Genomic DNA, 10,237 nt, shown 5'->3' with positions numbered 1-10,237 from the left:
ACGTTCCCAGCCCGCCGGATCCAGCCCAGGAATGCAGAGCTCACCCTGCCCAAGCCAGGGAATCCATCGCCCGCCGCATCAAATATGCTCATCATCTCTCGACTGCGTGACCTCTGCTCCTCTTCGAATGGGATTTCTCCACCCTTTCAAAGGAATAAGTTGCCGTGCATACTTAATTGCTTTTATTACTCTCCAGTAATCGTTATCATGACCTTTCCATGCACTATTTTGGTGTGCCTCTCACCAGGTCATTACTTCTGAACCACAGGCTCTGGTGGAACAGAAACATTAATCTCCTGCAGACAGCAGAAGCAAAGCTCACGGTGTTTGATCTCTCCCGGTAAAAAATGATGCAACAAACTGGACCAGGTCGAGCTCTGTCTCTGGCATCCTGGCAATGCCATGCAAGACCTCTGACTTTTCTCAGTGGATCCTCGTGCCTCTCTCTTCAATCACCTTGTTAGCTCAGCAAGCAGAGCAGAAAAAGCAACTACAATTACAAATTTTAATTAAGGCTGAGTGTCACTCACTTGAGCAACTGGAACAATGTGAGTGGAGAGTCCAAGCTGCAGTGGCCGGGATAATCCTGCAAGCAGCATTAGCTATTTGGACAGCAGAGCGAGTCACTCCCCAGACTAATTCCCAGCTACAGAGAGAAATCAGGCTGTGATTCTCCGTAGAGGTTCAAGCAGCAACACCTTTGCAGTAGCCATTTCTGCTCCATCCCACGGAGCACTCTGCCAGACACGTGCAGCTCAGTCGGGAGGAGCTGGCAGGCGAGAGCAGGGCTCATCCCGTGACCTTCGAATGCTTCTCCGAACAAAGCTTGTGGCTCGAGCAGGGCACTTCGGCTGAAGGACGAAGCAAGAAAGATAAACCAAACAAAAGCTTATTCTGCAGACCTGCCAGGTTTGGCAGCGTTCACACAGGTCTGACAGCTTCACCCTGTAAATGAATTGTTTCTTGTGAAAGCACAGGAGAGATCTCATCCGTCTCGGATGCTGCAAATCCATGTATGGTACAGAATTGAACTGGCCTTTCTGAGGGAATGTATTTTATTGAGTGCTGTTTAAATGACTGCCATCAAAAAGCCTTTTCATAAACAGAAATCTAACATTTCCTCATTATTCACTCTCCTTCCCCCTTCCCCCCCTCGTCTCCCAGCTCATTCCCATCTAGAAAGAGACAAACCTAAAGCAGGCCAGCCAAAAGCGAGCTGAACTCTCGCTCCACCTGGGAGCAAACCGGACTCCAGATGAGGGGCTGCCCAAACCTTTCCAGGGAGAAAACAGCGGGTTGAAACCTAGAGTGCTTGCAGGCACGCAGACGTGCCCTCCACCTGCAGAAGGAGAGCTCCAAGCTTTTCGAGTCGGGCTGCCTCCAGCACGTGGGGTGTTTGTGCCCGCAGTGCCTGGGGGTGTGCGGGCTGTGGGTGGCATTCACAGCCCCGCAGCATCTTGTGCCATTGTTTCAAAGGGATGCACCACTACAAAAACAACAAACATCTCCCTTCTAAATAACCACTTTGTTCCTGAATCTCAAAGCCCCTCTGCGCAGCTGCTGCAGTGCTTCTCTCACACAGACGCGATGGTAGGGACAGGAACGGGGCCTGGGCTCTGCCCTGGGCCACCGGCCTCTGCTTGCACAGCGGGCATTTTCAAACTCGCCCAAAGAACAACAAAAACTTGGGGCTGCAAGTTTTTTGTTTTTGTTTTTTTCCTCCTTGAAGGGAGATTCATAAAACCCTCTACATGATCTGTCTCTGACTCCAAAGCATGCCCCACGCTCTTTTGCTCACCAGTTCCTCTTTCAGACTGGAAGCATCCCGGGACACTGGCTGTCCTTACTTTTTGATCCCACCAACAACCCCATCACATAACAGAACAGCAGATTTTCCAAGCCCCGGTGAACAAAGAATAACTCTTTGGCCATTTATTTAACAACATACTCTGAAGAGCGCTTTCTCTCCACTGCTACTCCATTAAAGGAACAGAAGGGAAACACGGGAAAGATTTTGGCAAAGTCTACAAACTGTGGCGGTGTCCAAGCTTCCTATCCTCTGATTAAAGTCACTCCCATGTTGCCAGCTGCTTCAACAGCAAAAGCACCACTTCACAAGAACATTAAATGAGGAGGGAACCTCAGACATAGAGTCCTTTCCTCCTCCTAACGCCTCTCTCCCTTAAAATACCGACTGAGATTTCATGTTTGCCTTAGAAGTGACAGCAGCCAGGACTTGATGTAATTAGCAGCCTGGTAAGACACTGCGTTTTTGTTCTGGTGGTAATTAAGTCAGTTTCTTGTCATGGGCTAACGAAGGAAAATGTTCAGCTGAGAGAAATTGATGGTAAAAACGGATCTCGATACAAGGGCCCACTTACGGTAACTGGTTGCTACAGGGCAAATTCGAGGATCCTTCGTTCCCCCAGGACTTATTATCCCACATTCCAAGTTGACTTTGCTTTCTAAAACAATGGGCTGCTAGACCGTGCCCTAAATCCTGATCAATAAAGCAACGAATTTCCCAAATCCAGTGCACAAACTGGAAGAAACTGGCTTGCAAGGACCGAAGGAGTTCCATGGGTCACATTAGTGTCACGTCAGTTGAGGGAAATTAATAACTTTCCTGATTAATTCTGATGCATGTGAGCATTCTCCACCAGCAGCTGAGAAACAGACAGGACAAGAAAACCATTTTTCCCTTGCATCGAAAGGAACAACTGCGGTGCCCCACCGGGAAACGGGCCTGCGAAGACGATTGCTTCTAATCTGTGTGATGCACAACGCCGCTCCCAGCGGGGACACAACTGCCAGAAACACATTTGGATTAACGGGAGGGGGATCTGCCCGCGGCAGCACCTGGGAAGGCAGCTCTTCAGTCCCTGTCCTTCCTGCGGCCAGGCTCTGGAGCTACCCATAGAGCTGCACACACAAACCAGAGGGGATCAGGGTGCTGCCCAAACCTTCGCCCACCCTGACACCACGGCCTCAGGTGGGAGCACGCCGGATTCCCGCAGGTACCGGCTGAAACCATCAGGCCGAGGAGCTGGCGCCTGCACTCAGCTCCATCCTGCGGTCCTGCTCTAACAAACACTCCGAACTTTCCCTCTCGAGGGCGTCTGCCCTCAGGCGATACCGACGGGTTTCATATTCTAAATGGTGTGAGTATGTTTTAGCGTGAGGTGGCTGGACGCAGAGCTTTATGAGGTGGGGCTGCTTTTAGGCGACCCACTCACTTGAAGGACTCCACAGAAAACCAAGGAGGGAAAGAAAAGATTTCGAAACATCCAGAGGCCTGGGAGAGAGGGAGCTGCTTCTCGCATCTCCTCCTCTGGTGGCTGGTACCTCGCCCTGGGGAGACGTCAGTTCCTGTGCTAGAACAGGGCCCGTCCAAACACCGAGTGGTTTGCAAAACCCGCATTTCCTTGCCCAGACCTACCTCCATGAAGCGATGTGAGGAGTGTAAGCTGTAGATGTGCAATGTGCTCAAGTTCCCAGAATGGGTTAGTAACAAAAGCCAAGGCTCCTGGATACCAGGCATTGCCCGTACCTGCTCTTCAGAGACTTGTGCCACTCCGGCCAAGTAACACAGGCATACTTCTGACCTGCAGCCCCAAAGCACCCTTACCATGCTCCAAGTCCAAAGCAAGAGGGGTAATCTCATCCCTCCCCCAAGCGACATCTACAGAGGAGAAGCTGGGTTTCTGAGATAGCAAGTCCATACTTGGAGCAAGACATCTAATACATGAATAATGGAGAAGTCAGCAGCAGCTCCATGTGTAAGTTTGCACAGACATTTGCACTTAGAGCCGACTAAAATCCCTCTGCTTCACACTCCTCTGATTGAATCCAGCATCCCAACTCAGTACAATAACTCCAAGGGCAGAGAAACGTCCCATGCATCTGAAGTAAAATATTAAGTGACATTTGTAGATGATTTCTGTTTTAAATGTCCATGAAAGACTGCTGCGTTGTCCTGCATCTTTTAGCTCTCCCCTAGCTAAAAAGCCGCAGTCTCACATACTACCTCAGCTCAGGCTGCACCTGAAGAAGCAGAAGTCAGTTTTTTGCAAAGAAGTTTTTTCCCCCTATTGCCTCCCCATCTCATCAGCAGACATGGAAAGAAGGACCAAGCTCTACGCTGCGTGCTCCTAATTGCCGCTATTCGCCCCAAGGCAGCCCTCTCAAACTCCCTAATGGCCACTTGCTATTTCATGTGGATCTTTCTTCTCTCGTCTGCTGGCTTCCAGTTCAGGGCATCTCTGTTTCCAGGACCTGGGCTGTACCCTGGTGTCAGAGCTGTCAGCCGCTTGCAGCAACTGACAGGCAGCCGTTTCGTTCGGCACAGTTGGGTGAACAGCCCCTTCCAGCACATTTTGTTATTCACATGCTCCGCCTGCTAATTGCTTTCTGAAATGGGGAAGAAACAGATGATGAGCAGAATGCAGCTCCTGACAAATTCCCCAGCACTGTAAATACGACTCACCTTGCTGTAAACAAGGAAATGCTAAGGGGTGGTGCAGGTTTGTGCGTAAATTGGGGAAAAAAGGAAGAAAGAAGGGAAGAAAGAAATAATAGAAAAACGAAAACATACAGTAAGCAAAAAATCTCAAACTCCTGTGTCCCTGAATTCCCCGCATAGGGGTGAGAACCCCAATCTGTTTTGTGTGTTTCACTCTGAAGACTGGTGTGATCCTCTTGGTGCTAATACCTGCACAACTACAGACCATTTGGCCAGCACTTATTAGTGCAGCCTCTTCATCTTGCTGAAGATATCCAGAATCTGGCATTCACAGGCAGGCTCTTTATCCTCAGAACTACTTCACCAATGAGCAAGAGCAAAGAAGGGCTTAAAACAAGAAAACAATTTCATTTCTTTTGGACTCTAGGCAACTCAGTATCAGTTATGTTAGGCGAGCAGAGGCCTCTGCATTTCACAGTGCACAGACCGAGGATCTGCCAGCTCTGCAGGTATTATGACTCTTCTTCTTTAAAGGGAAATATAATTTGCTCTTAAAATAATGAGATTTAAAATTAATAAGCTTGGGGCTTTCAGCTTACTGGACTGTGAATCTGTAGGCTATACTTCTAACACATTTTCAGATCCTTCTCTATAGCCACAAGGCCTGGAAGCTTATTTAAAAACAAAAGCTGAAGATTCCCATGTTTCCAGGAAGAGAGGCTCTACAGAGAAACATCAAATACCATTAGATTCACAATCACATTGTAAAAATCGACAACACAAGTATATAAGCACACGGTATTACTACTTACGTCCAGATCTAAACTATTGTGCAGTGGTATGGTTCAACAGCATGAGTCATTCCACCCCAGAGGCAATTGCATTTCAATGCTAGATGTAGAAGCAATACAAAAACCAGGTGCACACTCACAGCTGTCACTCTTTGGAGAGAGAAGGTGCTGGAAGCACTAAGATTATACAGGGCTAAAAAAATAGAAAACTCCAAGTGCAACAGATAAGTAAATGCTTTCTACAGATACCTTGCTACTCCTTATAGAAAGACATGGCTAGAAGAAAACTTCAGAGTGTAGGAAGTGAACTGTGCTACTGTTTGGGGCACAAGGACATCAGCTCTGATAGAAGATATCGAACAAAGTCAAGGAGATTAGGGAAAATGACCATGGAAATTTTAATTCACAGGATCCTTTTTCTGCAGACAGATGGTCATTTCAGCCTTTCTATTCTCTAATCCCTCATTCTGCAAAGCAAACATCCTAAATCCCAGATAATGTAGATTTTACCATCTCATACATTTCCCACAGCATTAAGGTCGGTCCCAACGATAGGATACATATGCTTAAACATCTGTATGCCTAAGTAATTCACAGCCACAAGAAGCTCCTACCTTGATCCAGCACAGAGATCCTTGATCTCTGCATCCTGGCCTCCAGGCCCAGAAGCCAGCAGGGGCCCCACTAAAGCAGGCACCTTTTCCAGGAGATGTCACAGGGATTAAAGTCTGTTGATGTGGTACCAACCGCTCCCTGTGTTTGCTTTCCAGTGAGATCCTCCTTGCCAGAAATACACCCACTTCTCAACGCAGTTCCATTTTCTCCATCAGGCTAGATACCAGGAGAGAAAAACTGTAGAGAAACGAGGAGGTTTTCAGTGTCATCCACCCACAGCACTTGCTGGGGCAATGGGCTTTCTTGTCAAGGGAAGCTGTTTCTGGGAACAGCCTTTCTCTGGCACAGCCGAGGCTCCCCAGCCATGGCTCTGAAGAGGAAGAAGACTCAGCACATTTTGCACACTGCCATGTTACCACCACTGAGGAAAAAATATCGCAGCCAGCAGCATGGCAGGAAATTTGCATCGTAGCTGCCCGGGACTTCTGGGAAACAGTGACACCTCAGATCTGTTTTTGTTTTTGTTTTTCCCCATCATTTGACTTAAAGAAGAACCAAGCTGTCAAAGTGCCCTTTTGGAAGCAACGGCAAGCAGCCCAGACTGCAGTCTGCAAGCAGGTCAGGAAAACATGATCTCAGTGAGGTTTTACACGGCCTACTCCTCCCCGAACTCTGCAGGTACAGAAACCATGGGGAAGTATCAAACAAAAAGGGGCTGAAGAAGGCTCAGAGTTAAGAAATTCATGATCAGTTTCTCAGCTTCCTTGTTTGTTCACTCAAATGATTCACAAGGAGCAGTAAGTATCTCATAGCCTCACAGAGAGCGCTCACAATTAAACAGACATTGAAATGAATTTCATGAAATATGCATATTGTTTGCTTCCTAAAAAGCTGTTTAGATCAGACCATGAAAAGATGAGAAACTAGTGATTAGACCAACAGTCACTCCCCGCTTACCCTTAATGAGCCCTGCATGGATGTGGAACAAAGGAAGAGGCCGTGAGAGCCCTAAAAGAGGCAGAAGCACCGGACCCACTCTCTGCTGATGTAAGTCACCATATTGACAAATAACCCCCAGGTCTTTGAACCAGCTGAAGATCCAGTCTGTCTTCCACACAAGGAAATCTTAAGGAACGGATTACTGCGACTAAGAACCCACAGCTTCACTATCAGTAACACTCACATCAGCAAAGTCCCAAACAGGACTTCAGAAGGTGTTGCACCATTGTACTCTTTGCAGGCTCCAGAGGCGTAGCGAGTCTTTGGGGAACAACACAGAAACCCCAGAGAAGCCCATGGATGGCTAACAAGGCCATGTTTCGAGGGCAGAGCTCACCGGCAGGGGTAGGAGACCACCCCCGTGTCCGAGGCACTGCAACCCCAAACCCAGCATTAGATTCTCTTCCCCTGCTGTGGCAGCAAGATGGGGAGCTTTCCCTTTTCCCTCCTCCCGCATCATCTGGGACAGGGCAGGAGGTTTCAATCCCCTGACCAGGAGGATTCACCCCTCCTCACACACTAAAGCCACAGTGCCTCAAACCCACAGCCTCTGCCCATGGCAGATTCGCTGCGCTCCATCTTGTGGCACAGACCTGGGCACATCCTCGCTGCTGTTCAAATGCAGCACATCGCATCTCGGGATTTTTGTTTCTGACAGGCTCTCTCCTCTCGCATGGTTAATAGCTCGCTGTTTGTGTTCATGCACGAGGAGTAAATTCTTCATTATTGGAGAGATCTGACATGTACAAACAATTGGAGTAAATTGATTGTATTTTCCAAATCATCACACAGACTCTAATTCTATCTGCAAGGCGCACTAATTTGCACTAGAATTACCTCCTAAATTAGGAATTAGAGCTTTTGACAGAGAAGAGCGATGACTGCCCTTGTGTCACAAAGCTGGGAGCAAAGGGTGTTGATCCCTTCCCAACTTGTACGGCAGGAGAGCTTTAGGTTACCCTCAGAGCCTACGGAAATGTGGTGAAGGAGACACCAGTCACATGAGGTTCCAGAAGTTTTCAAGGAGATATCTCACTGGTTTGGATGCACATTTAAAAAGAACTGAGTATTTAAACTTAATAGTTTTATATTCAGAGTCTACCCTTTTCTCATGCAGGAATTCTCCTGGTCCCTTGCAAAGCGGAGACATAAAGCCCTGCAATTTACTTATTGATTTCTTTCTTTATTTTTGAATGACGATGAGCACTGCCGAAAATCAAATCTGCAAACACTCAGAAAGTGCCTTTGTTCCTGCCGGAAGCAGACGAACAGGGCGCACTGTGCTCCTCCAGACATGAGGTCATCCGTGCTGCTCCCGGAGGGTGTGCTGGACCAGCTCATTTCGATGTAAAAGAAGCTAAATCATTAAGTTAACCTGAATCATGCACCCACGAAGCATCTCTGTCTCCAGAAAGAGAAGGGATCAGAGCGTTCAGCACTTTCCAAAACGCCAGACACAAGGTGTGTTTCTCTGACATCGCCTCCTCTATCTGACACACAGCAAAATTTATAGCACTTCCAGCCCCCAGATGCTCCTTTCTCAGGGCAGGGGAAGGCAAATAATGTGATAGATGTTAGGGATGCCGCCTAAACAGGGACAGGAACACTGCACAGATATAAGCTAAATATCTAAGCCTATTAAAACTCTGGTCATTCTGTGAGCAATGGAAGTAGAGTACTCTGAATTTCCTGTGGACGTGGATCTTGGTCTAGGCTCTGTTGCTCAGCAAGATGCAAGCTCCCAGAGAAGCCTTTCCTGTTCTTGGGACGTTTGCAATGTGTCCCACCCAGATTCTGGTATCTAATAAGGGTGACCTTACAGTGCAGCCCACCGTAGTGGGACTATCAGAGTATTTTCTCTGGCCACCTATGATTACAAAGCCCATAGAAATATAGGATTCTGCCAGTCCCTTTGGGTAACACAAATAACCCTCCCTGAATTCTCCTTGAGACTGACACACTCTAAAGAAATTTGTTTGAAATTTGCAAATGGTTCAAAAGTGATCAGAGGGCCAAAGACAGCAGGATCTCATAGGCCCTGTCTTGTTTGCAAATCCAATGAAAATCATCTCCGGGGAGTAAATATAATTATCACCACAGCCCAGAGAATGCTCACAACTTAAGCTGGACCTGACACAAAGAAATAGACAAATAATGGAGAGGGGAGGAGGAAGGCAACATCGCCTCTCTTAGATATGCAAAAATATCCTGCTAAACCCCAGGGAGTCACAAAACTGACTTTGTAAAGGCATGATTAAAGACAAAACAAACACTGGGAGTTCTTTTTTTTTGCCTTTCAACTTCAGCAATTATAGAAACTTAACCTGAAGCACACTCCATCTGCAACCAGTTGAGCTACATGACTTTATATTCTTAATTTGAGCGGAAAGCTGAGATATTCATACACTTGTGCAGTTCTAGAAACTGAGGATTCGTGGAGGGAAAATAATATTCTTCATCACTTAGATGTCTGATGAAACAGTAGGACACTGCGATGGGGAGAAGTACCAGAGATACGAGTGCAGCAACAACTCGCAGCTGTTTAGGTCAGGAGAGGGCATGTTTATTGCACAGCTATTTCCTTGGGTGCCCGTGTGTCCTTTCCCTCCCGCACTCCTTGCCGGGGAATTGCCAGATGTGGGTTTTCTGGAGGGTTCACTTCCAGCCGATTACACGTTGTAGATTCATGGATGGTGGTTAGGGGACGTGCATAACACTGCCCTGGCAGATGCTGCTGTGCTCATCCCAGGCCCCTTGCACGCACTGACAGCAGCACTGGCTGCTGGAAACCTCTTCTGGAGATCTGAGAAACTCCTCAGGGCGAGATGGAGACTGAGTCGCTACAGCTGGATGAGGACATGACAACAGCACGGTTGTTTCTGTCCCTGCTCGGTAACACAAATTTCCTGGGGTGAATAACAGAACCATGGAAGTAACACCCGAGCTCACTCGTACCCGTGGGAGAGCGTTACCTCTCCGGCCACGTCTGCCTACAACATACAAACAACCCAAAATGCCATCCCAAATACAACAGACCAAATCACTGTCCCACTCTCAGATGAGTCAAGACAGTACTTTAAGTAAAAAGGGAGTTTTGCCTCCGCAAACAAAGGTTAAATCTGTCTTTGGTCCTGTGCCACCCACCGTCAGTTTCCCTGATCATTCTGAGTAAGCAGGGATCTGCGTCACGGCTCTGTACGACAGCTACATGGTTATTTCTACACTCACAACTCCATGTAACAAAAGGCATTTAATTAATTTTTCCTAGCATTTTATCTTTTTTCCTCTTTGGAGTGTGCATTCCCAAGATCTTTCGCTGTGCCCACAGCCATGAAAACGTGACTCTCACCACGGGGGATGAGGGGCGAGG

The 10,237-nt window shown here is 47.6% G+C and overlaps 1 long non-coding RNA gene across 1 annotated transcript in view; it reads right to left on the bottom strand.

Moving 5' to 3' along the window:
• Nucleotides 1–8,008: 8,008 nt before the first annotated feature.
• The window catches only part of LOC121058650, a 69,579-nt gene continuing 67,350 nt past the window's right edge, over nucleotides 8,009–10,237 (bottom strand). Inside the window, exon 5 of the long non-coding RNA XR_005814281.1 lies at nucleotides 8,009–9,773. This is a non-coding gene — a long non-coding RNA (uncharacterized LOC121058650). The remainder of the gene's footprint in view (nucleotides 9,774–10,237) is intronic.

This window comes from Cygnus olor, chromosome 22 (genome assembly GCF_009769625.2).
Source record: "Cygnus olor isolate bCygOlo1 chromosome 22, bCygOlo1.pri.v2, whole genome shotgun sequence".
Taxonomy (NCBI): Eukaryota; Metazoa; Chordata; class Aves; order Anseriformes; family Anatidae; genus Cygnus; species Cygnus olor.
The sequence above is the reverse complement of the archived record's forward strand: the minus strand, read 5'-3'. Positions and strand labels throughout refer to the sequence as shown.